We start from the raw sequence: 5,475 nt of genomic DNA on the forward strand, positions 1-5,475 counted from the left end.
TGTCCTGGAACTCACTTTGTAGACCAGGCTGGCCTCGAACTCAGAAATCCGCCTGCCTCTGCCTCCCAAGTGCTGGGATTAAAGGCATGCACCACTACTGCCCAGCGACATGACAGGCTATTTTAACAGACACTATTATATTATTATCCCCAAGTCAACAAGATTCTACAAGACTCTCGCTCCTTTCCCCTTCCCAAGTCCCTGTTCGCTAGGATTTAGGATGTGTATTTCATTAAGTGCCCTTCTCCTGCCTGAACATAGCAGGAAGCTGGATGTTTTGTTGCTGTAGTTGAATGGTTGTTGATCTGCATGGGGGGGGGGCACTGTGGACCTATTGGAATGTGTTGGGTCTCACTTCCGGGGTCTTGGCTGTTTTTATGTTGAGTTTGCCAGGCTAGCTGGCCCACAAACTTCCGGGGGGGGGTTCTAGCTCTGATCCCATCTTCCTGTAGGAGTGCTGGTATTACATTGTGTTGGGCTTTTATGTGGGTTCTAGTGACTTGAACTTCAGTCCTCGAAACAGCACAGTAAGAGCTTTTGGGTTATCTTGAAGTCCAGGCTTTAACCTTACTAAGTAGCTGAGGCTGTTCTTGAACTTCTGATCCTTATATCTGCACTTCCCGAATGCTGAATGCTGGGATTACAAACATACACAGCCACCCCCGGGGCTCAGTGCGTGCTAGGCTGAGCTATGCCCCAGCCCAAAGCTGCACTTGACTTTACAGGGCAGCCATCCAATCTAAACTTTTCCCACGATTCCTCATCGCTCTCAGCCCCGTGATGGTCGCCTTCTTCTCCTTCCCTGGGTTCCTATGCTAAGTGAGCACGAAGCCGACCTGTCCCCCAGCCCCGAGCCCCTGAAACCGTCAGCAAAAGCTCCAGACCCTCAGCTTGACTTTCAAAGTTTAAGGCACGTGGCCCCCATCTTCTGCAGCCCCAACTCCCACCCGGCCCAGCATGCAGCACGGAGGACTGTCTTCTGTCCGTCTGTCCTCATGCTGGGCCCTTTGCAGGCAGAGGCCTTCTACCTCTTCATCATCTCAATGTTTGTCCCACTGGTGTTTTTCCACTAACACTGAGCCTGATGTTGTGTGTGCTCAGGTGTACAAAATCAAGTTTCTCCGTTTTATAAAAGCCAAGTCTAAGGGGCCGCTGAAATGGCTCAGAGGGTAAAAGCACTTGCTGCCACGCCTGACAGCAGAGTCTGCCCCTCCAGCCTTGGCTCAACCTTGGCTTCCCTCATCCCAGCACCTTCTCCAAACCCCTCCCCCTCGCTCCTTTCATTCAGACCCCTTGTGATTCTCAGGCCCATCTGGATAATCAGAATGGCCTTCCCATCTCAAGATCCTTGTCTTAATCCTTCAAAGTTCTTTACCCACCCTAGATGTTATTCACAGTTCTGAGACACCAGACATGGACACTTAGGGTACCATTGTTCAGCCTACGACAGGAGGGGGCATATGATTCCACAATCTTCAGAATGCCCTCTAAGGAGCATTTAAGCCTGGGACTTTGAAGTTATCTCCTCCCTCCCTCCCTCCCTCCCTCCCTCTCTCTCTCTCCCTCCCCCCACCGCGCCCCCATCTCCCCCTCCCTCTCTCTGTGATAGGGTTTACTACGCAGCACTAGATGACTTGAATCTGGTGTTGTAGATCAGTCTAGCCTTGAATTCACAGAAACCCATCTGCCTCTGCTTCCCGATTTCTAGGATTAAAAGCATATCCCAAGCTGCAGTGATGGCTCAGAGGTTAAGAGCACTGACTGCTCTTCTGAAGGTCCTGAGTTCAATTCCCAGCAACCACATGGTGACTCACAACCATCTGTAATGTGCTCTGGTACCCTCTTCTGCTCTTGCAGGCATACATGCAAGTAGAATACCATATACATAATAAATAAATAAATAAATCTAAAATAAATAAAGGCATATACCACCATTTCTGGCCTTAGGTAGACACTTTTAAATACATCAAAAAATAATGTTATGCCGGGCAGTGGTGGGGTTTCTCTGTGTAGCCCTGGCTGTCCTGGAACTCACTCTGTAGACTATGCTGGCCTTGAACTAAAAAATCTGCCTGCCTCTGCCTTTCAAGTCCTGGGATTAACTTTCAAAATTGCAAGTTAGTGTCAGCACCCAGAAATGGTTGGTGTCACATTTGGCTAGCATATACACGAACAGAAGAGCCGGGGAGACAGAACAGTGCGGCGCTGCTGTAGCTGTCCTATACAGTTGTAGTGCACATGCTATGTCAGACATTTTTTTAAACCCAAAGTAGAAACTGTACTTTTACTTGAATTTAACCAGGAAAAGAAATAAGTAATAATGCAATAAATGAACTCAGGTTGAATTATTTCTTCACTTCCAAAAGCAGTCATTCTTAAAAGACCTCTCTTGAATTTAGAAAAATGCTTTCGATTAAGAAGCTGGAGTAGGAATTTTGCCATCATGTTTCAGTTTTATACACTATTAATTGACTCTGCACTGTGAAAGAAAATGTGATTAGTGTCCTTGTCCCTCCACCCTCCTCTCAGCTCCAGATTACGTTGCCAATGTTGTTTTTATTTTATCAAGATTTATAATATTTACATTTTGTTCTGCAACTAAAATTCCCACAGTTTAATCTTAACCTAAATGGAATTAACGTCGCCGCCAGCCCTTTCCTATAGCTCTTCCTCCCTTCAGTTGTGGTTCTGATTAATTTCTTGGCTGACTGGATTTTTGTCTTTAAAAAACAAAAACAAAACCCACAAGGTTTCATGTATCCCAGGCTGGCCTCGAACTCGTGGTGTAGCCGAGGACGGTGTTGACCTCCGGACCTTCCTGAGGGCTGGGACTGCAGGCTGGGTTTAAGCAATGCTGGGGACTGAACCTTGGGCCTCACCCATGCTTGGCAAACACTTCACCAACTGAGCCACACCCCTAGCCCTGAGATGTCAGGCTTTTTATTTTTCTAGGAAGGTTCAAGAGTTCAACCCTGCCCTCCAGACTCCGGAGTAACCCGTCCTTTGTGGTTGTGATCACCCTGAGGCCTCCGAGACAAGACACTGCAAGCTCCCCGCCTTGCCTCTGGGTTTCCAGTCTCTTACCTGGTGCTTGGTGCTTTCCTGGTCTCACCTCTTCCCGCCAGCTGACTCTCACACCCCCAGCCTTTCCTCCACTGACATCACTTATGCGCCGTGTGCTTTGTGCGTGCTGCTGGTTCTGGCTTCTTTGCTACATCTGCGACATTATCGTTTTGGTCCTGTATGCTCTCTCTGTTCTCTCTCCCTGCTTGCCTCATTGTGTTTTAGCATCTTGTCCTTGGGTCCTTTGTCCTATCGATTTTATACTATTAATGAGACCTACAGCAGGAAGAACTTGTGGGGAATATGTGTTTCTTCCTCTGGTTACATCTCCTCCTAGGCTGGTGTGAGCGAGCCTGTGCACATTCTGTTCCAGGCTCCCTTCCTCCCTCCCTCCCTCCCTCGAGCTTTCGGCTCTCTCTTTCCTTCCTGCCTGTGGATTTTGTACCCAAAGGCCATTGTATGTTTGTATGTATGTTTCTTTTCCTCTTAACAGCTACCTGCCATGGCTCCTGCTTGACGGGCCTTCCCTCCTGTGCTTTCTTCTCTTGCCCCAGCCAAGTTATTCTCTCCTGGAAAACAGCTGTTGCTCCTGGTCTGCCATACCACCTCAGAGTGGCCTGGCCGGGGCTTCCAGTCAACCTCGCTAATGCTGGGGTACTTGTCCTCCCAGGGTCCTATCAGACATCTGCTCCAACTGAAGGGAGAGCATACTGACATCTTATGGCTTTAGTTTAAGCTCCTGGAACGTCAGTCCACACCATGGAAGATTATACCATGTTCTTCTAGCCTCTGTTAAGGTGTCAAAGAGGGACATGGGGCTTCTAAAACGTTCCCTCACGGCCATGCTCAGACCTTCCCTGTGCCTATGCACTTGACAGCAAGGCACCATTAGTATGGATTCGCGTTTGTCAGTTCATCTTTTCTGAGTGCTGCTTTTGTGAGAGGAAACTCAAATCTTGTGTTACTTGGGGGGGGGGGGAATTGTCGTTATTTAAGAGATTCCTCTAAATCCCTTTGCTGTTCCTATTGTCTTTCTATGGCTACAGCAAAGGCCTCACCTATGGCCACACGAGGCAAGCTACAAACATACCACACAAATGTATGCCGTACACCCATCACCTACCACGGAACACTGCGTGGCTGCGTGCAGTGCCACAGGAGCATTTGCTGCTGTGCCTGTGCCCTTTGCACACAGCCCCAAACAGGCCACCTTCTCTCTGGGGCCATTGCCTGAGTCTCCTGAGGACCTGCTCTGCCCCCTGGTGGCCACTCCCCAGCCGCTGTCCTGGAAGTGTTCTGTCCACCTCCTTGGCCTGTTATTCAGTCAAAGATTCTGGCCTAAAACAGCATCTCTTTCAAAGTAACTTATCAGGTTAGGACCCTTAAGATATCCCCCAGACCATTCCATCCACTAAGACTGTTGTGGGCAGCTAAACTGCTGCAGATAGAGTGGCTAATTTTGCCTGGAATGGATTTTCCAAGGTTTGAAATATTTAGTACTAAACTGGGAAAGTCCCAGGCAAACTAGGACCAGTTGGAGATCTCATTCATCCGATACAGGATGTCTTCAGATCTGTCTCCTCAGCCAGGACTCACCAAACCTTCTCCTGGAAGGCACGTGCAGACCAGCCTCCCTTCAAACAGATCCCGTTACCCAAGCGTCTCACACTGTTCACCAGCAGTTAGCCCTCCCCCTCAGAGTGTCATTACCAGATAAGGTCTCTCCTGCTGCTCTGCTCAGACCTCTTTTAACATCTCTCAGGAGAGGTGAAAGTGGAGGGAGTTATACCCCAATCCTTCCTTCCTACAGGGCTCTAGCCCTGAGCTGTCCGAGAGGTGGAACCTTCTAAGGGTTAGGCGCCCTTGGCTGTGGATATGTGGGCATGCAGGCCTAAGGATATACAGGACTTCAGGGCAGTACCAGGATTCACTGTTCTCTAGAAATGACAACGAATCTCAAATCTCATCCTACAAGGGTAGTAAACGCCCTACTGTTGGAAGCTCTCAGGGCTGCGGGCTGCCCAGGAGTGTTGCCAGATAGTTACCTCTGCCCCGCCTAGCTGCAGGGATGCAGACAGGATTCTTCTGTTGATAGCCACTGGCCTCAGAACAGAAATGAAGCACAGGCACGTGGCCGAGAGGGGGCAGCAGAATCTAGAACAGACAGACCCTGGCTTGGGCTGGAGAGGATGTGGGGGTAGGAACCCAGAGTGGGGCAAAAGAGGAGGGGTTAAGTCTGGGAAGAGGGACCAAGGCTGTGCTGGACATAGGCAGGGAGAAAGGTACATAGACACAGAGACGGGGATGAAATACTGAGAGACAGAGGCAGATGGAAATACAGAGGGAGTTAAGGAGAAAGGGAGGGAGGGAGGGAGGGAGGGAGAGAGAGAGAGAGAGAGAGAGAGAGAGAGA

This window comes from Mus pahari, chromosome 22 (genome assembly GCF_900095145.1).
Source record: "Mus pahari chromosome 22, PAHARI_EIJ_v1.1, whole genome shotgun sequence".
Lineage (NCBI taxonomy): Eukaryota > Metazoa > Chordata > Mammalia > Rodentia > Muridae > Mus > Mus pahari.